The sequence below is a fragment of the Stenella coeruleoalba genome (assembly GCF_951394435.1).
Source record: "Stenella coeruleoalba genome assembly, chromosome: 18".
Classification (NCBI taxonomy): domain Eukaryota; kingdom Metazoa; phylum Chordata; class Mammalia; order Artiodactyla; family Delphinidae; genus Stenella; species Stenella coeruleoalba.
The window spans coordinates 54394389-54421377 of NC_137164.1; the positions used below are offsets into that span (position 1 = coordinate 54394389).

Genomic DNA, 26989 nt, shown 5'->3' on the forward strand with positions numbered 1-26989 from the left:
CCTTCTTAACATTACTGTTTAAGATAACCCAAATAATCTGCATGACAGCTGATGCACTTTAAAAATAATTGTTTAAATATAAAGATGAAATTTAAAAGAAATTGAAAAATTCTGTCTTTACTCAATTTCCCCTCAAATAACTCAAAATAAATGTTCATGAGAGCTACTCTCTTTTAATGTTTGAAAAATAATTTTGTTTTTGGGCTTCCCTGGTGGCGCAGTGGTTGAGAGTCTGCCTGCCGATGCAGGGTACACGGGTTTGTGCCCCGGTCTGGGAAGATCCCACATGCCACGGAGCGGCTGGGCCCGTGAGCCATGGCCGCTGAGCCTGCGCGTCCGGAGCCTGTGCTCCGCAATGGGAGAGGCCACAACAGTGAGAGGCCTGCGTACCGCAAAAAAAAAAAAAAAAAATTTTGTTTTGTAAAATATCTATTAGTGAACTTACAAATAATCAGAAAAAATGTTCCCATATAAATTGAAATGCATATGAGTGTTGATTAAAATTAAACTCTGTACCAATATACTATTGACATCATCTTTAAAAAAATACTTAAACATGATCAGAACCATCATTCCCTTAAACATTCCAAACACAAGTCCCCAAATTTAAATACATGGAGCTCAGTTTGCCTAATGCGCCCTAAGTGTGATGTAAGTCATTAACAGATTGAGATCAAACATCAAATTAATGTGCTTGACAGAAAATCTCTGCTGGCAGTTACAAAATTTAGAAGCTTAAACATGTGTGGTATTGAAAAGATAAGAGTTTTTCCCTGCAGATGCGTCTTTCAGGATGAATAAAAATATTTGAATAATCTGTTAGAAATATATTGCTATAGCTTTAAGCAAGTAGTCCCAAGCTTTGGTATTTCGATATACCAAAAGGGTGCCAGGTAAAATAAATTATTATTTAAAAATGATAAATATAGAAAGCATGAACCCTTGCCAGTTATGGGTGTGTATATGAATGCCCATTCACATACATGTACATTTATGTAAATATATGTTTATATATGAGTGTGTGTATATCTTTGTGTGTCTGTGTACATGTATAAATGTATAAACAAAATTTATGTTGAAGAACTTAATGTATGTATACATTGACTATTTCTATATCTCCTTCCCCTTCCCCAAGGTTAGTTTCTAAGGAAAACTTCAGGGAAATGATATGTACATCCTTAAAATCAACAGTCTTTTACCAATTACAGTGATGCTACTCTGTTCTTAAAATAGCTGAGTTTGGTATTTGACCCCTGCCAAGACATACATGCCCCATCTTGGCAAATGATGTAATCAGCAATAAATGTTCCAAAAAAAAAAAGAAAGAAAAATAATTCAAGACTAGCTTGAGGGAAAAGAAATACATCACATGGGATGACTGACAGATCAAAGACAAAAAGTGAACACAGAATAGCCATAGGCAATGCTTTGATTTTTTAATAGTCCCTTCGCGAATGTCTAACTTCCCTGTAGACAGGAAACCAAATTCCTATGAGACTCAGATTTCTAAGAATTGAGCACCTGAGGAGATTCTACATCACTTTAGAAGATGAAGAGGATTTTGTTGAGTGGTAAACCAAATCAATCTGCACCAATGGGTACTTAATAGCCATGCATTTATAAATATATATAAGAACCTATAATGATCAGGCACTGAGCTTGGCAGTAGAGATACAAGGGTAAGAAATCAAAATGAGGTCCAGAATCTCATGAAGCTTACGTAAAGAAAAAGGAAGTCATTATTAATGGGTAAAGGCCCTGAACATATTTGAGGACTAGAGAGAAAGCTCAAGAGTGTGATTAGAGTATGGTCAACTGACACTTCAACTAATTTGTGTGACTTCAGCATTAATGTGTTCACATTTCATCAAATAAATTTTCCTTTCTGTAGTAAGGAAGATGGGCAGCTGTGTAAATAGCATCAGATACAAATTATAAGAAAAGTAAAAATTGTTGCACAGACATGATCATGTAATATAAACAGAAATAGCAAGAATGAGTGGCTTACATTATTTGACTATTTTCTCCACTGTTTTATGTATTTCAACTCAGTATAGAACATGCCATCATATAGTAATACTATGTGTAAGGATGAAAACTACATATTAATTTATCTTATATAAGATTTTGTTTGTAAGAACACTGAGAATTGTATGAAAAGATGCACAGCAAATTGATGAGTTAAAATAGCAAATATAATTGGGAGAGTAGAAGAGGGAATTATTTTCCTTTATATAATTTCTTTATTTTTGTTAAGTAAATAGTAATTTGAGATTGACAGTATTTTAATAAATCTATGTGTTTCAACTCATAATTACTTCTAGTTTTATGAACTGAATGATTGTATACCCCCCTCCATTCATATGTTGAAGCCCTAATCCCCAGTGTGGTGGTGTTTGGAGGTGGGACCTTTAGGAGGAAACTGAGTTTGGATGAGGTCATGTTGGGTGGATTTCCCATGATATCACTGGTACCCATATAAGGAAATGAAGAGACCAGGGTTCTCTCTAGGCCATGTGATGATACAGTGAAACTGTCCTGTCTACAAACCAGGAAGCAGGCCCTCACCAGAACTCAACCATGCTGGTACTCTGATCTCAGACTTCCTGCTAGTCCACAGTATTTTGATACAGTAGCCAAGCCAACTAAGACATGTACCAAAAATAGAATTTAAAATATATCCTTCAGGTTTTGCAATACAGATAGAGGAAAATCAGGTATAAAATGGAAGAGATTTCATGTATAATTTAAATTATCTAGATTCCTACTTTTAATTGAAGTCAAAGTATTAGAAGAGGGCTTTCCTGGTGGCGCAGTGGTTGAGAGTCCACCTGCCGGTGCAGGGGACACGGGTTCGTGCCCCGGTCGGGGAAGATCCCACATGCTGCAGAGAAGCTGGGCCTGTGAGCCATGGCCGCTGAGCCTGCATGTCCGGAGCCTGTGCTCCGCAGCAGGAGAGGCCACAACAGTGAGAGGCCCGCGTACTGCAAAAAAAAAAAAAAAAAAGTATTAGAAGAATACTTTTAAAGAATAGTAAACAAATTTTTTTTTATTTTATTGGAAACTAATTTACTGCAAATGTCATTGCTGCAAAGTTTATTGGAAAGTGCATTGTTATTGAATTTATATGGCATTTTAGTTCAATATCTAAGAAGTGCCTATTGAGTGTGAATTTTAAATAACAAATTCATGTGAGTAAGTCAGTTTATTATACCAGCTTAATATACCTGCCACTCTGTTACTCTGTTATAGTAAAATTAAAACAGGTTTTCAGAACATCATCATCTAATCCTTTCTCACTTAGACTCCCATAATAACATCCATCTTCTTGCTTCCCTTTCTTAAGCTGTCCTTCTCTAAGCCAGTTTCCACACTGTGGTAAATGATCGTTTTTAAATAGTCATCTGATCAAAATGCCTCCCTGCACAGAACTCTCAAATAGATTACCATTTTACACGGCAAAATCCATTCTTCTTTGAGCAGGCAATTAAGTCAGTGACAAAGGTTGCCTATTTATCTTTCATCTCTTCTGTTTAACTCCCAGAAAAATATAAATATAAGTAATATATACCCACATATATTTATGTACATACACATATTATGCATGTACATACATGTGTAGACCATCCCTCCATTACAGCCATGTAAAATAATTCAATAGCCCTCCTACTATCTCTTATGAATTTTTTAAATCCTTTTTCTTTTCACGGGTTTTCCTGGATTTTTTCAATCTTCCTATCCACTCTAATTTGACTGATTGCTTAAATATTGCTCCCAGATAAAATTTATTTCACTTTCCCTTTTGGACAAATGTAAAAGGTCACTTTTAAGTTGCTACTATAATTATTGATTTGATTTTAGTTCTAACATACTATGAAATTCTGAAAGAAAACATTCTTAGTCATGTTTGAAATATTGATTTTAACAGTGAGCTTAGTAACTATAGATGGATTTCAGGTTCTAAGTACTAACTAAAGACATGCTATTTAAAGGACCTAAACAAGGAAAATATTCCATTTTACTTAAATCAAGTAAAAATAAAATATCTAAAATGAGTCATTTTTAAAATGTAAATCTATAGTACAGGACTCTTCTTTTTCAATTGTAATCGTTGGTACCAAGTATTTCCTAAACACTGAATGAAGAAATACACAAGTTTAATAGAAGACAATTTGGCCATACATCAAATGTTTTTCAAATTGCTATCAAAATTAAATCAACCTGCATGTAAAGTGGCTTGACTGCTAATGCATTTTCTCCCTTTGTATTGAAAAAAAATTATGATGTTCTTTCCTAAAACACTGAATTACTATGTGTTTGATTAAATTTTCTATTCAGTTAAATGAAAGCTAAATAGTTATCAAGGGTTTCTTAATGGTGCCATGCCAGTAATATCACCCTACATTTCTGGCAGAATATGAATGATTTCTAGTAAACTGGATTTTTTTACCAAATTCATATGTAAGGGAGTCAGTTATTCTGTAGAATGGAATATTATTATGCTTTGAGAGGTTTGGGTAAAAGTTAGTAATATTTTAGAATGCAAAACTAGGCTTAAATACAACAATATAAATGTAATAAGATTATAAGAAAGCCGTATTCATAGTATTTATATACAAACATATAAACTATCAAAGGACAAAGGCCATTTGATGTAATATAATAGCAATTTTTAAAATTTTACAGAGTGAACCTTAAGTAAAACAAGTGGTTGCAACTTAATGGTTGACTTGAGGTAGACTTCAAGGCTGGATGTGAGTTAAATTAATAACACAATCACCAGGTGATTAATAAAGTAACTAAACTAGAATGATTGCCACTAAGTCAGTGACCTGAATCTTAGTTTCTTGCCTAGTAATAACTGGTTAGCAACTAAAGATTACTTAAAAATAAAAATAAATATTTTACTTCACAAGATCTGCTGAGATTTGAAAATATGATTCTGATAGCATTCAGACTAATGTGATTAGTTGAATGACTCACTCAGGTACTCCAAGGAAGCAGCACTGTGTTTAAGAGGATGATTTTTTTTTTTTAACCCCCCACCTGCACATCAGAGAGTTGACATTGAAGGTAAGAAAAAAGAAAGCAACTTTATAAGGTAGGGCTTTTGGGAAATGAAGCAGAGTCTTCCAAGCAACACTGATTAAAAAATAGTCCTTTTACCTCTTAATCGATGTAGCCTGCGAAATACTTTACAGGTACATCTTGGTCTTCGTAAGCAAAGGGCATTTGCTTTTTCTCCTTCTAAGAAAACCAATAGAGGCTTGATTCTAAGAAGTTCTGCTTTGCACAGATTTTTTAAAATGCCTGGGTTAGGGAGAGTGGAGGATGATTTGCTTTGTACTTCAAGGATTGGACTTAATAATTTCCATTAGAGAAGAAATCAGCTGACTCTAGTCAACATATACATTTTATTATTCCAAAGCATTATCAAACTGGCTTAAAGTAAACAAAGCCTAAATCCAGACAACAAAGCAGAAAATATTGCACAAACAAAATAGCAAAGGAAGATGAGAATTGTTGTCCAGGTATAAACATAAAACAAGTTCCAGTGATTTGGGAATTAAAAGCTTATTAATGCTGATCTTTTTATGAGTCAGTCTGTCCTGGGGAAGGCAACCAGAAATATTTTACAGGATGAAAAAGCACTTGAATTAGTCTTTGAATTAAGTCTAGGGTTTCAAATGTTAGAAATGAGGGAGGAGCAAATAAAAATCAGAATCGAACACAGGGAAGTACAGATATTTCTATAAAAAGAGCTTAGATCCAGAAGCGTCTTGCATTCTATACCCACACTTGATCTAAATTCAATAAGTGAACAGGAGTTAGTGACAGTACAGTGCAACTGACTTGTATGATCAGATCTCAAGTAAAGAAAACATATTTGAGCAACAACTTCAAAAATCCATGACAAGTGGACAAAAGATGGTGCAGAGTCATTTAGGTGAGACCTGTTTAAGAGTTGAACTAGGGCAGTGGAAGAGGAAATGAAGAAAAGACAGATGTACGAAAAGAAGAGCAGGCCAGAATTCATAGTATTTGGCTACCTAATGAATATGTGCAAAAGAAGGGGACTTGGATATAAAGAGTGATAAAGATGATTTTGAATTTTGAGTCCAGTTGCTTGGGCACTAGGATAGAGAAGCAAGTTGGTTTGGGGTGCAGGTTGATGAATTTTATGGTTAAGAAATACTGGTTCTTATTTGTAACTGTATGCTCAGTATATACTAGAATATACCTATAAATAAGTATAGCATAAAGTAATATCTAGTTACAAAATAGTATAGCATTGAAAGTGTTAATAACATTATAGTTATTTTTTATTTAGTTGTTTTCATTGTTTTGCTTTATTTTAGTTACAAACTCTCATTATACATAATAAATAATGTATAATATTTGGAATTGACATTAATATCTCCACCCCTCTTCCTGCATGCCATCCCTAGGAGTAAAATGAAAATTAACTTGGAAGTGCTGATATAGCAGCTCTACTAAGTAAATGAATAGAATAACATTATTCTCTGGAGTGCATTTGATAAGTAAGCAAAGCTGGATACTTTGGTTTCAAGATTCTACCAGATTAATATCTGGCACCTGGAAAGCACACAATAATTGTTCAGCTCTTATCTGGTCTATAAGGCAAATGTGGTTTGGCAGATAATCAAATCTATCTTAATTTGTATAAAATTTGCTTTCTGGAATATTTGAATCAACTTTCTATTCAATGCCTGTAAATATGTAAGTATTTAAAATATCATTTCAGTTTTGCTAAATAGCATGGCTTCAATTAATAACCAACAGTAGTTGAATATAGCAAATATCAATAATATTTATCTTTTATAATAAGCTGTTTTTGCAGAGCAACAGTTTTGTTGATTTAGGTGTTTTGTTAATATTCAGAATTATGTAACTACTACCAGACTTAATGTTCTCATGCCATAAATATAAGTAATATGAAAAAGGAAATTCATTTCATAATGGTATTAGATTTTTTTTTGTTCCCTATCATTTGAAACCCTATAATTCTTGGATCATCTACAGAAATAGACTAGGAAATTATCGAGATCATCTACCTCAAACACTCAAATGCAAATTGATACCACTCGTTAGTTGGTAAATTATATAATGAATCACTGAAACAATAAAAGCATTGTGATTATTCCAAAGAACCGTATTAGTAGACAAATCTGAAACACATTCCTGAGTCTTATTATATATTTGTTGTACACTGTATATGAGGTACAAAGTGGAAAACCATATCAATGCAAACGGATTTTTTATATGTTGGTTAATGTGTTTTAAACTAATATTAAGTGTAAAATAAATGTAAGAAGTTATAATGAAAAAAATCCAAAAGACATAGATCTGCTTTCCTCTCTGACAATGAGATAAAATGGATACTACCATGTAGATGATTATGTAAAAGTATACGTATCTATAAATTATGTCTATTACTTGACAAACTAATAAGCTCTAAGATATAATTATAAACAATATATAATGGAAATATGGAAAAGCTAAAGACTGATTTTAGGTGACAGCTTTATTTTAAAAGCATTTTGAATAAGTTAAGATTTGACCTGTTTTGAAAAATATGTATATTTATATAAGAAAGGCATTGTGTGTGCAGGAACCAGGAGAGTTCAGAAGGATTTCAGCAACTGATCTTGTCTAAAACAGCCAATTCCAAAACTCAGATTATGAAAATCACTTGGCACTAAGTCAGCTCTACTGAGTAATATCCCCAGTGTTGGGTAGAAGGGGATCGATAGTGGATAAATGGGTTAGTTGACTTTGAATAATGACTGGGAACATTTTTTTTTTTTTAATTTCATGAGTAAACTAGAAAATGGGTAAGAAAATTATAATATGCAAGTTTTATTTTATAAGCACAATTCTAATTAAAATGTGTACAATTTCGGAGACATGAAAGGGATATAATTGACCAATTATAAGACTATTATAATTGTACAATTGAATGGTAGTGAATAATTTACTTTTCACAATACACTTAGTTACTGAAATAAGGAAATGGCAAATATTTTGATGTTAAAATAGCAGAGCAGGGACTTCCCTGGTGGTACGGTGGCTAAGAATCCACCTGCCAATGCAGGGGACACGGTTTCGAGCCCTGGTCCAGGAAGATCCCACATGCCACGGAGCAACTAACCCCACGTGCCACAACTACTGAAGCCCATGCGCCTAGAGCCCGTGCTCTGCAGCAAAGAGTAGCCCCTGCTCACTGCAACTAGAGAAAGCCTGTGTGCGGCAAAAAAGACCCAACACAGCCAAAAATAAATAAATAAATAAATAGCAGAGCATGGTTTCCAGTTAGTTCAAAAGGAAGAGAAAAATTTTAAATATGACTTCCAGGTAAAATGTTAATTCCATTCTATTGGAAAAAGCAGTCCACGACTGTAGTCTTTCAGCCTCCACTTTGCCATGTAGGAATGGGCCTTGAGCCTGGAACACATCCTAACCAAGAGATGAAGAACCCAAACAGACTGTGTCAGGCTTATTGCCTTATTGCCTTATATAGGAATATCTTTTCCTTTTCCAGGGGTAATGAGTGTTCTTTTGTCTCTGCAGCATGCACATCACATGACACCTGACGAACCCCACTGCTGGTTTCTTCCATTACTGCACGAGAAGGTGCACTAGGCAAATTTCCCTACTGTTGTCATCCAGGAGAGACCTGCTGTCCATGGAGGATTGACACTCACAACTGAAGCGGATCTTGCTGTGTCTCTTGTCCATGTAAGTAAAATATTGCTCCATCCAGAGCTTGACTGCTCTGTGTTTTTTGTTTTTGTTTTGTTTTTGGCAACTTCAATAGCAAGATGCAATGGACAAAAATGTTTCCTCCCTTGTGATTGATAACCAGTGCACAGTACTTTACTCCATTGGCATTGATAATTGGTGCATGGTACTCTGCTTGACACATTCTGTGACAACAGCAATGGACAGAAATTATATTTGAAGTTTGCAGTAATATAATGAGTAATGATCTGAATATGCTTATTGCAGAATACCTGCCCAAATACTTATGAAAATTTGGTTTGGTCTTCAAAGAGTTATCAGAAGCTCAGGGAGAGGTCAGGGCCAATGACAAAGAGTTTGGAACAGCTTAGCTAAAAGACGCAGAAGGTAAAGGGGTATGTAAAATAAGAATGATAGTTTCATAAAGAAAATGAAATGATTTTAGGATTATCTCCTTTTTACTTTATAAAGCTGTCTCATAAGAAATGTTCCCATTAAACATATGTTATAAGGATGGAAATAAGTAATAAACAATTTTAAAAATGAATAATCTAAGTAAACATATAAATAAATGCTATATAGAAAGTGAATAGGATGAAAAATAATAACTATAATTAGAATTATCAGTAGAGGATTTTCTTTAGAGCAGATATTTTACCTGAAATATGTAGGTTGTGAAGTTCTTGGGGAAAAGCTTGCATCTAAAAGCAAATAACAGGTGCAAGTGCCTAAAATGAAGCCTTCCTATAACAAACAATGGAAGAGCATGACTATACTCACAGGAGAATAAAAGAAATTACCAGCAGCCAAAAAGAGATGAAGCTAAGAACCTGACTATTAAGCAGACCTTAAAATTAATGGCTCTCTAGGCATCTGACATTTAATGTCCTGCCACTGTTGTCTTCAGATAATAGAATCATCAGACTTCAGAATATAAAATAATACTTATTCTCAAAACCTTGTGACATACAATTGTAGATGTCCAGTAGAGAGTGAATTAGGTTAATTTGGATATCAGGGAAGGGGTGTGTGTGTGTGTGTGTGTGTGTGTGTGTGTGTGTGTGTGTGTACCCAGTTGTTTCTTAAAGTTCTGGGTTCACATGTTGCCTTGTTATCACTCAAAGAGAAAGTAAAGACAGAGCAAGGAACAGAACAGAACTTAGAGTTATTACAAAATTATGGAAACCAGTAAGATAAGGAGACAAGCAATAGGGCAGATTAAGAGCCAGTTGAGACGTAAGTTAAATTAGAAAAGTATGTTTTAAGAAAGGAACCTTCAAATAGCTTACCAAAAAGTCCATTCTCATTAAGAATTTGAAAAGATCTGTTTTATTTGAGGATGACAGAAGATTGATGAGATAATCGGGGGATGAGAGGGTGGACGATAAAACTATGGAAATGTTTTTTGATCATATTTTCCATTAAAAGAAACAGAAAATTTAGGTGGTGGCTGTAGTGGTTGAATGGGACCAGGAGAAGGTATTTTCAAAGATGGGAGGTGGGAAGATTTGTGTACATGGGTATGAATTATATAATAGTTTAGATGAGTTGTTTAATATAAGGTATAGACATAATATTTAAGGAATTAATCCTTGAGAAGATGACATGGGAGCCGATTCCCAGAGCATAAAGAGAACAGACTGTACTTTGATAAAGACAGGAACTATTTATGTCACCAAACCAAACCAAACTTGGGTCCACTTGTCCATGCACAGTAAAACCAACCTACTGACACTGGGTTGTGGAGAAGGAAAGTGCAGAGTTTATTGCAGGGCACGAAGCAAGGAGTCCAAGTAGCTAATGCTTACAAGGCCCCCCAACTCCTGAAGGCTTTCAGGGAAAGGTTTTTAAAGATAGAGTGAGGGAGGGGGTTTGTAGGGTATATGATCAGCTCATGGACATTCTTCTGATTGGTTGGTTGTACAGTAATTGGGAGTCAACATCATCAACCTTCTGGTTCCAACCTGTCTGAGGTCTACGTGCTTGTGGGCAGCATAGAGTTAACCTCATCCACCTCGTGGAGATTTCAGTATCTGCAAAACAGTACAAAGGATATGGCTCAGATATTATCTATGGCCCTTGAGGAGGAACTAAAGGTCCTTGACTTTGTTTAATGGCTAACTTATTATTTTGTCTTGCTTGACTGTTCTCCTTTCTTTCTGTATTCTCACTTCACTGATTAAATTTACTCTTTGGAACTCGGGGAAAGCCTCGTAGGCTAAAGTTTTTCTATGGACAAGAGGCAGGCAGAGTACAGGACATCTATTCTGGGAAGGCCCCATAGGGTCCTGCTCAGTTGCATTTATCTATTTAGAGAACTGAGAGAAAAGGAAGACACATTCAAATCTTATAAATTAAAAGTTGTAAATTGAATGTAAATTTTAAATTAAATTGGAAATTGGAAAACTGAGGGCAGTTTCCTCTATTATCTACTATATTTTCCAAATATTTAAAAGCTGAAGAGTGGTATCATACAGGCAATATTAAGGTCAATGTGGAGCTATACAATAGTAAATTTTGGTATGATGCCCTGATTTGCAAGGGAAGTAATATAGAATTTTTGCTGGGAAGCTTTAAATGCACATATGAGGCTTGAGGTCATAATTTTTTGGTAAAGTAAATTAATTTGGGGTGATTTTTCTCCAGCAATATTGAGCTATTCAGGTGAGCTATTTATTTAGTTTTGTTTTGTTATGTTAGTAGACAGTAGTCATCTTTTCTAGTGAGATGCTGTTTCCCCTCCCCCCTCAGGTGTATATAATAAAAATGAGAAAGATGTGTATTTTTTACAGTGACTATAGGGTATTGTTATTGCCAAATTATGTGATCTAATTTGGAGAAAAGAGAGACTTTCTGTAAAGTAGAAAAAATTTCAGTGAACTGGAAATTCCATATGGTTAAAAATAGTTTTTTAGAGCAAGTGAGGAAGAAAGATAGGAAGTGGTAGGAAAAGGTTTTTTTGACTGGGGTAAAAAATTAACAGATGTATCTGTTAAATGAGTCATCTGAAATGGTGGTAACAGACACCGTGATAAAATACATCACAAGAAAACATGATAAAAGACATTAATCCAGGTGGTGAAGACTTCAGTAAGTTAAGGAATATGATTGAAAAGTCAGTAATGAAAGCAGGGAGGAATGGTAGAAGTTAGTGTAGCCAAATGGTATCCTTTAATGGAACTCAAGTTTGTGAACTAAGAAGGAGGTCTAGTGTTCTGCTTGCAGCAAAGGAGAGCGAGAGAGTCCCACTTCTTGGACTTCAGGTATCGGGAGTGGGAAAGAAAAATATACTCTGCTTTATAAGTTATAGGTGATACAGTGTTTTCATGGACAACATGGTTAAAGATAAGGCAGAAATTGAAGGGACATTAGGGAAATAGTTTAAGACATAAGGAATACTGTTAATAATAACTATGGTGTTATTACAGAGCTGAGAGGGATGGGGGAATTCGGTTGGATTAGGAATTACACACTACTATTAGCATGAATATCTTAGTCATAAGAGGTGGTAGGGGAAGATTGGATTTTTTGTTTTTAAGTGTACAAAACAGTGTTGTTAATTCTAGGCACAATATTGTACATCAGAAATCTAGAACTTATTTATTTTGCATAACTGAAACTTTAAGTTGAATATCATCTCCCATTTCTCCCTCCCCCATCCACTATTCTACTCTCTTTCTATGAGTTTGACTATTTTAGACACCTCATATAAATGAAGTCACACAGTTTTGTCCTTCTGTGACTGGCTTATTTCCCTTAGTATAAAGTCCTCCATGTTAATCTATCAATATGTTGTCATATGTGGCAGGATTTTCTTCTTTTTTAAGGCTAAATAATATTCAATTGTATGTACTTATCATATTTTCTTTATCCATTCATCTGATGGATGTTTAGTCAGTTTCCACATTCTAGCTATTGTGAACAATGTTGCAGTGAACATGGAACATTATTCTTTGAGATCCTGACTTCATTTTTTTTTTTTTTTTACTACATATCCAGAAGTATGATTGCTGAATCATATTGAAGCTTTTTCTTTTTTTTTTAAGATCTTTAAGGAACCTCCATACTGTTTTCCATAGGAACTGCACCATTTTGCATTCCCACCAACAGTTTCCCAAAGTTCCAATTTCTCTACATCCTTGCCAGCACTTGTCATCTTTTGCTTTTTTGATAAGAACCATCCTAACAGGTGTGAGTTAATATATCATTATGGTGTTGACTTTCATTTCCCTAATGATTAATGATGTTGAGCATCCTTTTGTATACCTGTTGGCCATTTGTATGTCTTCTTTGGAGAAATGTATTTTTGAGTCCTTTTCACATTTTAAAAGTTGGGTTATTTGTGTCTTTGCTATTAAGTTGAAGATGTTCTTTATATATTTTGAATATTAGCTCTTATCGGATATATGATTTGCAAATATTTTCTCTCATTCCATAAATTGCCTTTTCCTGTGTTGTTTCCTTTGCTGTGTGGAACCTTTGCTTTGATAGTCCCCCTTACCTATTTTTGCTTTTGTTGCCTGTGCTTTTGGTGTCATCTTTGAGCGAATTGGGTTTTTAAGGTGCCTGAAATAAACAGAGATGTCATACCTGATGGGAATAATGTAGTTATCCTCTAAGAAGAAGCACCATAATGCATTCAAATTATGAAATTGGGAACATGGCCTGGGGTGAAGGGTTGTCTGCAACTATTTGTGGGAAAATGGTGAAAAGAGCATATATGTGTGTGTTTGTGTGTAAGGTGTGTGATTCTCTGCATGTTTGGACAAATTATTAACCTCTCTGGCTCTAACAAGTAATGTGATAGAACCAGAAAAATGTGAAGATCAAAGTTCTACCAATTTAATTTTCTAAATTAAATTTTAAAAGGAATATTAACTAGTAGCCCATCTCTTTCCTTACATAAACTGAGCAAGGAAAGATTACAAAAAATCCTATCTGAAAATTAATCATTAAGACCTGTAATTGCAAAAAGGCTTAAATGTTAATGAATTTGATAAAATATTTATGAATCAGATTCAAAAGGCATACAGATTAAGATTAGAGGTCACACAAGTCAATTAACTGATTAAGAAATATCACTGTAGAATAAATTTTATAATGTGCCAAATGTTTTTAATATCAAAATGATCCAACACAGGAAGTATGTGATGTGGGTTATAAATATTAACTATTATCTTTATATATCTTTTATAATAAAAAAGTAGGAGGAAAACTGGTTTACCTTTTTAATAGTAACAATATTCAACTTGAAGCAAATTCAGAGATTTTTTTAAAAGAAACAAGAGTTAGGGCTTATTGAGGAAAGGGTAGATGCAGTTCCTTAGTCAAATATGTCCAGAAACATAACTTAAAAATTAAGTTCATTGAGGCAGAAATATATCTTCCTTTCTTATCCTTTCTCCATGTTCCTTTTTAGAATATAAATTTGGGGCTTTTATTTATATATTCAGCTTTATTTTCTGAGTTTTTTTGCCCCATGTCCATAGCACATTCAAGAATTGCCAGGCCCTTCCAATTTTAATCCTCAAAATGTGTACAAAATCAAGTTTGTGTTCTAATTGTGTTATTTTTTATGCCCCTGGAAAAATTAAAGATGAATTAGACATTGGGCATACAACACATATATATTTAATGGATAATACAATAGTGAACAAATTTGAATTTGGTTTAGAAAATATGATTGCTCCATATCTACAACTATTAATTTAACAGTAACCTTTTTTCTTCAGTAAGTCACATGATTCTTGCAAATTAAAGTCTTTCTAAATAAGGGGCCTCAAATCATTGTTTCCCCAATTCTACTTCATAGGTTTAGTAATTCCTCAAGAAATTAACTTATGATTTTTTATCTAGTAGTCTATAACATTTTATGGATAATTTATCATTGAGAAGTTTCAAAGATGTTTATTTAAATTTTCTATTTCTTTAGTTTTTATACATTGTATGTTTTGTATGCTGATTCAGTTATACATTGCTCATTTATAGTTATTTGCCTTTTTTATTTCTCAGTATAAGCCATGCATGCCTGGATACAGATTAGATACTTAAACACCACCACAGCAGTAGGCTCATTCAGCCACACATGGTTATATCAGATACAATTGTAAAGAGTAAAAACTACTTAAAACCAACTAAAAAAGTAGCTTACCCAATAAAACGGTCATTATCTCAAATAACAAGTTGTATGGAAATAGGGTCAGTTCAAGGTGGGATAATTTAGAGGCATATCAACATATTTGGAACTCATTTCTTCATCATTTTGCTGTGCAGTCCTCAGCATGTTGATAGATTCTGGTTTTAGGATTGTAGCATGTCTATTATGGGCATAAACAGTAAAAATATGAAAATATCCAAGAGCGAGAAGAGGGATATTCCTGTTTAACACTTTTTATTAGCAAGGAAATAAATAATTTTCTAGAAACTTCCCCAAAGACTTTCAGTTCTCATTAACTAGAATTGGGTCACTTCTGCAGGAATAAACAAATAATAGCAAGGGAATAAGATAATCACTGTTGTCCTGAACAAATTATTTTGTACCCTTGAAGCTAGAGAGGGTCTCATTCCCTGAACACATTGCCACTGATGATGAACTTTCAGACAAAATTGGAGCTATGTCATCAAAGAGAGAATGGAGGGATAGAATAGGAAAGCAACTGCACTGGGTCATTAAAAAATAAATTTTATATATATATATTTTTAAGGGAACTATTTTGGTTTGTGTGATCTCAGTTTGGCAGTATAGCAGTTAACTTATTTTACAGTGCAGGAGACTTTTTCCAATTACTGTTCATGGAGGTTCAGTGTGACATTTGTTGCCCAATTTTTCACATCTTTATGCCTATTGAGTTCTAAATTGGAATAAATGGCATATCTTCCAACGTTTTTATCAAACCTAGGAAGAGTAAGGCAAGGTAAGGTGAAGTAAGGTAAGGAAAGGTAAGGTAAGAATCTGATCATAATCACATTCACCTCCCAGCTGTTCATGTTTGAAAAGTTCAAAAAGTGAAGGGTCTTCTGCAAAGGTGAGAGCCTTGTTGAAGTTATCTCGCTACTTGGGGCAGAAAATGAATAGAAAAATCCTTTACTTTCATCATCATCAAGTACCATTAGTGATTATATCATGCAGGTAAGAGAAGCTATTGGTGTTAAGAAGAAGAGCAACGCATAAGAAATATTCTTTGTCTTAAAAAAAAATAACAGCTTGTTTTAGAAATATGGACAAATTGATATCCATCAGATCTATCACTTCCCTTTTGTGAAGACTCTGTGAGTGAACAAATTGGTGAGTGGTACCAAAAAACATTACGAGGGTATTATTCCATCCTAGGTAGTAAAGTGGAAGGTCTTATGTGAACATGAGAACAAGGTAGTATGATTCATCATTATAAATCATCTTAGTTTTGAATTGCCATTGTCAACCAGCTACTTGAAATTAATTTCATCTTGCTTCTGATACCTCCCCAATCTTGCCACTTGTTCTTCTACTTTCCTCTTTGACTTATGATTACTTTTTATAAAGTGTTAATGAACTATAAAGTATACAGTTTTATATGGTTTGACATACGTGTACAACTGCAAAATTATCTCCACAATCAAGGTAATGTACATGTCCATTATTCCCCCAAACTAGGATTTATGTTTGATTTTTTTCAATTTTCTTATCTCAACAATGTCATTTGTTCTCTACCCTAAATATAGCAACTGAATCCATTAATGGTAAATGTTTCTTCAAGCTTTATGGAATCTCAGACCTCTTCTACAAGGGATAACGTATGCAGCAGTCATACATTCACTACTCATGTATCAAACAAAGACAGGTGATTCTTGTTATTTGCAGCAATTATGTTCTATAAAATTATCATGGACACTGATCTATTGCTACTGGGAAATATGTATATGTATGTAATCTGCATATCTCACATAGCTTATAATCTTAAATCATAAAAACAACTCATCCTTGTAGAGTCTATTTTCTTTATTTTAAACAGGGAAATAAGGTTCAGAAGTAAGTGACTTGCTTGAGACCATCCCACTAACAGGCACCAGAGCTGTTTTTCACACCCTGTCCAACTGCCCGAGAGCCAGAGCTTCTTGCACTAACTACACTGCACTGCCCCATACCGTCTCCATTTTTTTGGTCATCTGTATATGAAAGCTGAAACAAGAAGGCAGAGTTTAATCCTGTTTGACCTCAGCTAGGAACATATGAATCAAGTGATTCAAATTTTTCATGCTCTGTGCATGTCTGCAATGATTACCAAAGTATAACGAATATTGATTTTGGGGTCACAGATATATATTATAGTGAGGAGGTAAATACGTAAAAGTGGAATTTATAAACAATGAGGATAGATTATATTTAGTGAGAGGTCTGTTGCATGGCCACCAAGAAAGCCATGTTTCAAAAGAAACAACCACAATCCATGACATCAGCACTCTTTAGATACATCTGTTCTTTTTTCTTTATCTCCAGGATGATTACATAGAATCCCTTAGTATATTATAGTTATCCATACTGAATATGAATTTGTCACACCCCCTTACATATTGTGATTGACTTCACTGAGAACAAACCCATGGCTAAGCATGGTCTCTAGCCTAGACTCCTAGACAGGAGTCTCTGCCCACTGTCATAACTACAGATTAAATCCATGGATTATGCAAGATGATGCTCAAGATGATGATGATGTTGAGGATGATGATGATGATGATGACATTGTTTTTAAAGTTAAGCAAATAAATATTCATTGCTTCCTAGAATAGAAGCAAATGTCTCAGAGGTGACTTTTAAATTAAGAAATGATTTGACATTAAACTAATTATATATGGCCACAAGCAAATTAACACAGGTACTTTTTTAGTCAACACCTTTTATTCAATGTACACAAGCAAAAATAAACAGAACTAATGTGTCCATGTCACCAAATTGACGGAAATTTTGCTATAGATTTCAGATGTAATTTATAGCTATGAGATAGAATATTTACTGATACGAAGCCATGTTTTTCACATAAATTGTTCTAATCACTGATATGTAATCTCATTTTTATATAAATTGACCTAATTGCTTATATGAAATCTGGTTTTGATATAAATTCATCATAAGATTTTTTTTTTACTTCATTAAAAAGTCTTGGGATAACTTTATTTCAAAATAGAGAATAGGAGAAAACAACCGTATTTAACACAGTATATTTCAATGTGAACATTTTTGTCAAATGGCAACCCTAGTTATTAGGCCAAGAAAAACAACAGCAAAGGAATAAATGCCTTCTTATATATTCAAGTGCTCCCTGGGGACTGTAGCCTTCAGTTGAGAAATACTGATCCAGATAAATGTATGCTTTACTTCTCTATTCTTATAGTTCTTGATCTCTCATCAGTATTTTTTAATCTTTTAGGAAATTATGTTTATTCTTTCTTTTATTATCTAACTCTGAATAAGGTAAAAACCAAGGGCCCTGTTGTGATCCTTCTATTTTTCTCCATCTAAACACTGTCTTTATTTAACTTCACTCTAGCACATTTTGAGTTACAATTACATACTGATGAATCTTTATGAACCTTGAATTATTTAGTGTATAGCATAAGACACCTTAACAAAGAGACCCCAAAATAAAATAGTTTCAATGAGGTAAAATTTTATTTTTCACTCATATTACAGTAGAAGAGAGTTGAAACTGGTAAGAGAACTCTAGTGCATAAGATATTTTATGTGCCAAGCAGGCAGAAGAGAACACTTCCTAACTAATTCTATGTGGCCAGCATTACCCTATCAAAGCCAGACAAAGACACCAGTGAAAAAGAAAACTACAGATTAATAGCTTATGAATATAGATACAAAACTCCTGAACAAAATATTAGCAAACCCAATCCAACAGCGTATTAAAAATATTATACACTATGAACAGGTTAGATTCATTTCAGGAATGTAAGGATGGTTAAAAATCAATCAATCAATATAATATACCACATTACTGAAATGATGGGAAAAAGAAAAACACATAATTATCTCAATTAACACAGAAAAGAAGCATTTGACAAAATCCAACACCCTATCATGATTAAAAACAATCAGAAAACTAGGAATAGAGGTAACTTCTTCAACATGATAAAGGGTATTTGAAAAACCCAAAGCTAACAGCATATTCAGGCAAATGACTGTAAACTTTCCCACAAAGGTTAAGAAAAAGACACGAATAATATTTCACCACTGCTATTCAAATTGTACTGGAAGTACTAAAATTCAAAAATTCTTAGAGAAAACGTAGGAGTAAATCTTCATGACTTTGCATTTGCCAATGTAATTTTACATATAATACAAAAAACAAAGGAAACAAGAGAAAAAGAAAATTTTGGCTGGATCACAATGAAAAGCTTTTGTGCATCAAGGACATTATCAAGAAATTAAAAAAAAAACACTACAGAATGGGAGAAAATATTACAAACTATATATCTGATAAGACTTTAGTATCCAGAATATATAACAAACTTTCACAAGTCAACGATGAAAGAGCTAAACAACTCAAGTGAAAAATGAGGGAAGAGTTGAAAAAACACTTCTCCAAAGAAGATATACAAATGTTGAACTAGAAATGGGAAGAAGCTCAATCTCATGAATAATTAAGCAAATGTAAATTGAGATACCACTTCACACCCACTAGGATGGTATAATAAAAAAAAAGAAAACAACAGGAAAGCAATATGTTAGTGAGGACATGGAGAAATTGGAACCCTCCTGCATTGCTAGTAGGAATGTAAAATGTTTCAGTCACTGTAGAAACATTTTGGCATTTCCTCAAAAAGTTAAACATAGAATCATCATATGACTCAATGATGCTACTCTTAGGAATATACCCAAATGAATACAGTTACATACAAGTGCTATTAAAAATAGCCATGCAGTATTACAGGTGATAATCGCCTAGTCTCACACACACTTCTCAGTTGAGGAAACTGAGTCCCAGAGACTTGAAGTGACTTAAGTGACTTCCTAAAACGCTCACAATCAGTGAAAATGAAAAAAAAAAAAAAAAAAGCCAATTTAGTCTCTATATTACTGCTGAACACACAGTAAGTGAATTGCAGTTAAGGTCCAATATTTACAAAAAGATACCAAACACTCCTCATGTTCTTATGATAACCAGCAGTCCACCAAGATACCTTTAGTAGGGCTTTTGAAAATAGAGCGGAACAGGTCTTTATAATAAAGCCACTAAGTCCCTACCAACTTCAGAAGGGGAAGGGGGAAGAGGCATTGTCAACAGTATTTTAGGGACACTATATTTGCTGAAAGGTTACTCTCTCCCTCTTTGTAATTATGTTCCTGTAAACATAGATCCTGGGATCCTCCAGGAAAAAAATATTTGGGAAAATTAAGCATGCCTATAAGAACCATAAACAGGCATTTCCTTCCCCATTTTATATCAGTGTGGGTACAAGATTTAAAAATCTACTCTTGTTCATTTTAGAGCAGGGTGATAGGAAATTGCAGAGAGAGGGAAGATCAGAAAGAACGGTTGACCCAGGAGTTGCCACCACTCCTATCATATTGTGAGAGAGTACATGATTTTTTGATGGATCAAATGGACACTGTGGAAAGAAGCTGTAGTTGATTAGCGCTGTAGTATCTTAACAAAGGATCTTCTCAACAGGTGAGAGTTTGTAGCAAGAAAAAAAGGCTAGGACTGAGAACCACTGGTGGTGGGAGCTGAGGTTGGAAAGGAGGAGAGGGAGAAGATGCTGGGTCAACACCAAGTCTTCCACATCAGCTAATTGGGTGGTTGGGTAGCTTTGCAGGTACCCATCATGAACCTATACATGCACCCTACAAGAAGGACAAAAATGGGATGTTTATCATTCAGAAAATATTGACAGCCAGTCAACATAAGTCAGAAAAGCAGTAACCACCAACAAGAGGGAAACTGCATATTCACAAGCCTGATAATTAAAAAGATGTGTGTCCAGAGGAACTAGTGTCAAGAAGATCAGAGAAGGAGGAATCCCAAATTCCTTGAGCCTGAATTTAATCTGCGTTGGAAAAAAGCAAAACTTTAAATGTGCTATATAGTTGGAGATTTATACTGTCTTAGAATTACTTTTAACAGCCATAAGTAGCTGGAGAAAAACATAATATGCCCCAAACATATCATAGCTTAAGTAGAGTATATTAGTTACCTATTGTTGCATAACAAACTGTCTCTCAGAACAAAGATTTATCATCTCAGTTTCTGTGGATTAGGAATTAAGGAGCTGTTTGTGTAACTCTGGCTATGTCCTTATGAAGACTCAGTGAAGAAGCTGGTTGGAGCTTCTCTCATCTGAAATCTTGGCAGGGGCTACAAGATATGCTAAGATTATGGATAGGGTACTTAAACAATTTTGAGTAGAATAGAGAAAACTCTTAGGCATATGGAGAAATGAGATTGATTGAATATTTATATTGTGTTATAAAATTACGTTAATTTTGAAAAATAGAGGAGGAATAAGAAAGAAAATTCTTTCAGTTCTCTGACTCAGCATTATCTTTTGCAGTTTCTATTTCTTGAATTACCTTTTCAGCTACCAAAGCTATTCAAATTACCATGGTAATATATGGTAATTATTTTATTTTATTTTATAAATTATTAGAAAAATACACATTAAATGGTCAGAGAAATGTTCCAGGGGATCCTTTCAAAAGAATTCTGAATAGAATATGCAAAATATAAGGTGGACTATTTTGATTAGTATGCATCCCATTATTCTTAAGCTATAAAAATAACAGCTATAACTCTACTGACAGTGCTTAGCTTAATGTCCCATAAAACTTTCCTTTCATATTTTGACAAATATTCTAGATATGTATCCTTTGCATAAATTCTTACCAATTAGGTTCTCTTTTTCAAACCTCTAAACACTAAATGGATAAAAATTATGCATTACCTTAGCTTTGGCTTAGTCAAGTGAAGTGTTTTGCTTCTTTAGTGCTGCCAAAAACATACTGCTAAATACTTAGACTACTCATCTTTATTCAATTTTCCACAAAAAAGCTAGCATTTTACCAAAAATTCAAAAAAATGTTAACTTACATCTGGTAATATATCTTAGAAATATGGTTATGACCCAACAGGATAACATGGAAAAGTATAAATCTTAAAATATATTATATCTTTTTTTTAAAATTGCAGTAAGAACACTTAGCATGAGATTACCCTCTTAAATTTTTCAGTGCAAAATATGGTGTTAACTAGAGGCACAGTGTCATACAGCAGATCTCTAGAATTTATTCATCTTGCATAATTGGAACTTTAAGTTGAATAGCATCTCCCCATTTTCCCCTCCTCCCAGCCTCTGGCAACCACCATTCAACTCTCTGTTTCTATGAATTTGACTACTCATATAAGTGAAATCACACAGTGTTTGTGCTTCTGTGATTGGCTTGATTTACTTAGTATAATGTCCTCTGTGTTAATCCATATTATTGCATATGGCAGAATTTTCTTCTTTTTTAAGCCTGAGCAATATTCCATCACATTTTCTTTATAGTTTTGTTGAGATATAATTGACATATAACATTGTATTAGTTCAAGGTGTACAACGTAATGATTTAATATAGGTATAAACTGCGAAATGATTACCAGAGTAAGTTTGGTTTACATCCCAGCAGCTCATATAGTTAATTTTTTTTCTTGTGATGACAACTTTCAAGATTTACTCTCTAAGCAGCGTTCAAATGTACAGTATAGTATTTTAAGTTATAGTCACTGTGCTGTACATTACATCTCAGAACTTATGATTGGAAATTAGTACCTTTGACAACCTTGATTCCCTTTCCCGACCCTCATCTCTGGCAATGCCAGTCTATTCTGTTTCTATGAGTTCAGCTTATTTAGATACCACATGTAAGTGAAATCATACAGTGTTTGTCTTTCTCTGACTTAACGTCAGTCAGCATAATGCCTTCGAGGTCCATCCACGTTATCAAAAATGGCAAGATTTCCTTCCACTTTATTGCTAAATAATATTCCTCTGTGTGTGTGTGTGTGTGTGTGTGTGTGTGTGTGTGTGTGTGTGTGAGAGAGAGAGAGAGAGAGAGAGAGAGAGATGTTTTTATCCAGTCATTTATTGATGGAAATTTAGGTTTTTTCCATGTCTTGGTGCAATGAACATGAGAGTACAGATAGCTTTCTGAGAACCTGATTTCAATTCCTTTGGATATATACCCGATATGGAATTACTGGATTATATGGTAGTTTCTTTTGAAAATTTTTGGTGAAACGTCGTACTATTTTCCACCGATTCACATTCCCACCAACAGTGCACAAGGGTTCCCTTTTCTCCATACACTTGTTGTTTTTTGTTTTTTTATAATAGCCATCCTAACAGGTGTGAGGTGATATCTCATGGTGGTTTGACTTACATTGCCCTGAGGTTTATTGATGTTGAGCATCTTTTCATGTGCCTGTTGGCCATTTGTCTGTCTTCTTTGGAGAAATGTCTATTCAAGTTATCATTTAATGGGCACATATACCATGTTCTTAGTTTACAGAGAATAATAATTAAATAAAAATCTTGCTTGGTTAGAAGACTAACTGCTGGGGAAAATTTTTTCTAAAATATTGTCATGAGAAATATTAACTTAAAAATGATTTTAACATGAAGAAGTCTTGAATAAGAGATTTTTATATTATTATTTTGTCCTGAATCATATGACAGACCAAATAAATTATAAGACACATTTTATGGAATAAACTCCTTTAAGATCCATTAGCATTTAAATTGCCAGAAAGGGAGGTGAAAATGAGGCAGAATGTCTGAAGACATAATAGCTAATAATACTCCTGAACTGATGAAGATATAACTTCACAAATTAAAAGAAAAAGTCATAAACATTGAGCAAAAAAATTCAAAATGAAAGCACAGCTACTCAGATTCATCATTTTAAAATTGCTAGAAAGCATAGATGAGAAAATCTTAAGGAATCTAGAGAAATACTACAGGTTACTTACTTTGATCTCATATTTCTCCAAAAAATTGTTGCTAGAAATCAATGAAATAGTATATTTGTAATCCTACATGGAAATAATTCCAACCTTACATTCTCTATCAAGTGAAAATATTCATCAAAGATAAGATAAGATCGGGCTTCCCTGGTGGCGCAGTGGTTGAGAATCTGCCTGCTAATGCAGGGGACACGGGTTCAAGCCCTGGTCTGGGAAGAGCCCACATTCCGTGGAGCAACTAGGCCCGTGAGCCACAACTACTGAGCCTGCGCGTCTGGAGCCTGTGCTCTGCAACAAGAGAGGCCGCGATAGTGAGAGGCCCGTGCACTGCGATGAAGAATGGCCCCCGCTTGCCACAACTAGAGAAAGCCCTCGCACAGAAACGAAGACCCAACACAGCAAAAAAAAAATTAATTAATTAATTAATAAACTCCTACCCCCAACATCTTCTTTAAAAAAAAAAAAAGATAAAGACATTGTCAAATAAATAAAATATGAGAGAACTTGTTTCTAGTAGGCCTGGTTTTTAAAACTAATAAGATGATTTTTCAAACAGAAGAATTAGACAATATGGAAATTTGGAGATACTGAGAAGAAGGAGACTATTGAAAAGAGTAAATCTAATAGAAAATTGCCTGTGTAAAATCACAATATAACAGAATTAAAATATAGGTCAAAGTCACATAAATCAGGAGGAATGAATAAAGTTAATATTTTCTAATCTCTTTGATTTTTTATGAAGGATATGGAAGTATTGGGTGATATTAACCTTGGATAAGTCAGAGCACATGCTGTTATCAGTAGAATAACAAACAAGAAAATAGTAAAAGATAGAAGGATACGTATTAATAGTGGGTGTTCCAGGAAGAAAGAAAGAAAGAGAGAGACAGAGAGAGAAACAGAGACAAAGACAGAAAGAAGGTAGAAAACACAAAATCTCTATTCAGAGACTTGATGTTATCCTAATTTAACTCAAACATCAAGGTCTTTGATTATTCATGTAGAATTCATTTTGGATTTGTGAGAGCCTCAGGTCACAAATTTTAGCATGCAACTATTATAGTTTATTTTTTTGGTAATACTTTTTGGAATATCATTGTTTTACTAAACAGTTCTCTCCTCTTGTAGGTACTCAATGTAATATTCTAGGAAAAATTTTAAGTTTAGATATTAATAACTAATAATAAGTATATATCAAAGCCCCCAAATTTCAGTTTTATATTAGAATTGATTCTATATTGAACATTTATTTGTGGAATAAATGTATGTGTTCATTGGACACTTTTTTCTTAGTAGTCCCAATGGATTAAAAAAAAAAGACACCCCTATCAGTGTTGTAATGATACATGCAAATCCTTCCCTTGTTTATAATACATGTATCTTGTAGTAAATCTTGTCGGAGAGCATAGTTTCTATAATGTATTAGCTATGGTGATAACAGACAATTTAAACAACTTCTCTGTTTTCATAAAAGGATTATAAAATAGTGCCTAGTTCATAGAATTTTAAAGATTTATTAGATTATGCATGTGCAGTGCCTAAGTACCCAGCAAAGTGCCTGTCATATGGTAAATCCTCAAGAATTGCTAATTTATTTTATTTTAATTCTTAAAAACACCAGCCTCTCCTCACATCAGGCAGTCATTGGGTTATTAACTTACCATCTCAATATGGTTTTTTTTCCCGTTTTGATTTCTACTTATTATTGTATTAATCTTAGGAATGGTGAGACAATTCTTCACTGCTTATATGCCTCTATCTCATTTACCAATAAATTGAGAGAATGTATTAAGAAATAAGAAAGGTAGAATGAGATTAAAACATGAATTTACATTGAGCAGTCACAGAAGAATTCTGACTAGTTTTCCTGAAAACTCTTCTTTCATTGAGGTATCAATTTTGAGATATCAAAATTGACAGTCTTATTTTTATGTGGCATATAGTCCTATTATCTCATCCAAGATCTTTGGTCTACTTGAATGCTAAAACTGGATATGATTCTACCAAAGCCTCAAACAAATTTCACACAGAAAATAAGTTTCAGAGCCATAATTACAGATATAAAGTCTTTGGTCCTGTTTTCCACTCCAGGGGACTTAACTGCACTTTTTAACGATGGCCATTCTGACTGGTGTGAGGTGGTACCTTGTTGCAGTTTTGATTTGCATTTCTGTAATAATTTAGAGATGTTGAGCACCTTTTCATGTGCCTTTTGGCCATCTGTATTTCTTCTTTGCAGAAATGTCTATTTAGGTCTTCTGTCCATTTTTTGATTGGGTTGTTTGTTTTTTTGTTGTTGAGTTGTGTGAACTGTTTGTATACTTTAGAAATTAAGCCCTTGTTGGTCACATCATTTGCAAATATTTTCTCCCAGTCTGTAGGTTGTCTTCTCATTTTGTTTATCGTTTCCTTTGCTGTACAAAAGCTTGTAAGTTTGATTGGATCCCATTTGTTTATTTTAGTTTTTATTTCTGTTGCTTTGGGAGACTGACCTAAGAAAACATTGGTACAATTTATGTCAGAGAATGTTTTGCCTATGTTCTCTTCTAGGAGTTTTATGGTGTCATGTCTTATACTTGAGTCTTTAAGTCATGTTGAGTTAATTTTTGTGTATGATGTGAGGGTGTGTTCTAAGTTCATTGATTTATGTGTGGCTGTCCAGCTTTCCCAGCACTGCTTGCTGAAGAGACTGTCTTTTCTCCATTGTATATTCTTGCCTCCTTTGTTGAAGATTAATTGGCCATCGGTGTGTGGGTTTATTTCTGGGGTTTCTATTCTGTTCCATTGGTCCGTATGTCTGTTTTTGTGCCATTTCCACTCTGTTTTGATTACTGTAACTTTGTAGTATTATCTGAAGCCTGGTGGGGTGGAGTGGTTATGCCTCATGCTTTGTTCTTTTTCCTCAGAATTGCTTTGGCAATTCTGAGTCTTTTAGGGTTCCATATAAAATTTAGGGTTGTTTGTTCTAGTTCTGTGAAAAATGTCATGGGTAATTTGATAGGGATCACATTAAATCCGCAAATTGCTTTGGATAGTGTGGCCATTTTAACAATATTAATTATTCCAGTAAAAGAGCATGGTATATCTTTCCGTTTCTTTCAAGAATATTCATTTTTAATTGCTGAGACTTGGAGGTAAACATCAGGTTTTAATAATAATTTTTTCTTAGAAAACTTAAAAACAGTGCACTACATATTGATGAAGGCATTACAATGAATATGAATACAAATACGTCAAAT

General features: G+C 33.9%; 1 long non-coding RNA gene across 1 annotated transcript in view; it reads left to right on the forward strand.

Moving 5' to 3' along the window:
- Positions 1–26989, forward strand: part of LOC307176704 — a 171596-nt gene that overhangs the window by 77296 nt on the left and 67311 nt on the right. The window contains exon 3 of the long non-coding RNA XR_013824869.1: positions 8593–8760. This is a non-coding gene — a long non-coding RNA (uncharacterized lncRNA). The remainder of the gene's footprint in view (positions 1–8592; positions 8761–26989) is intronic.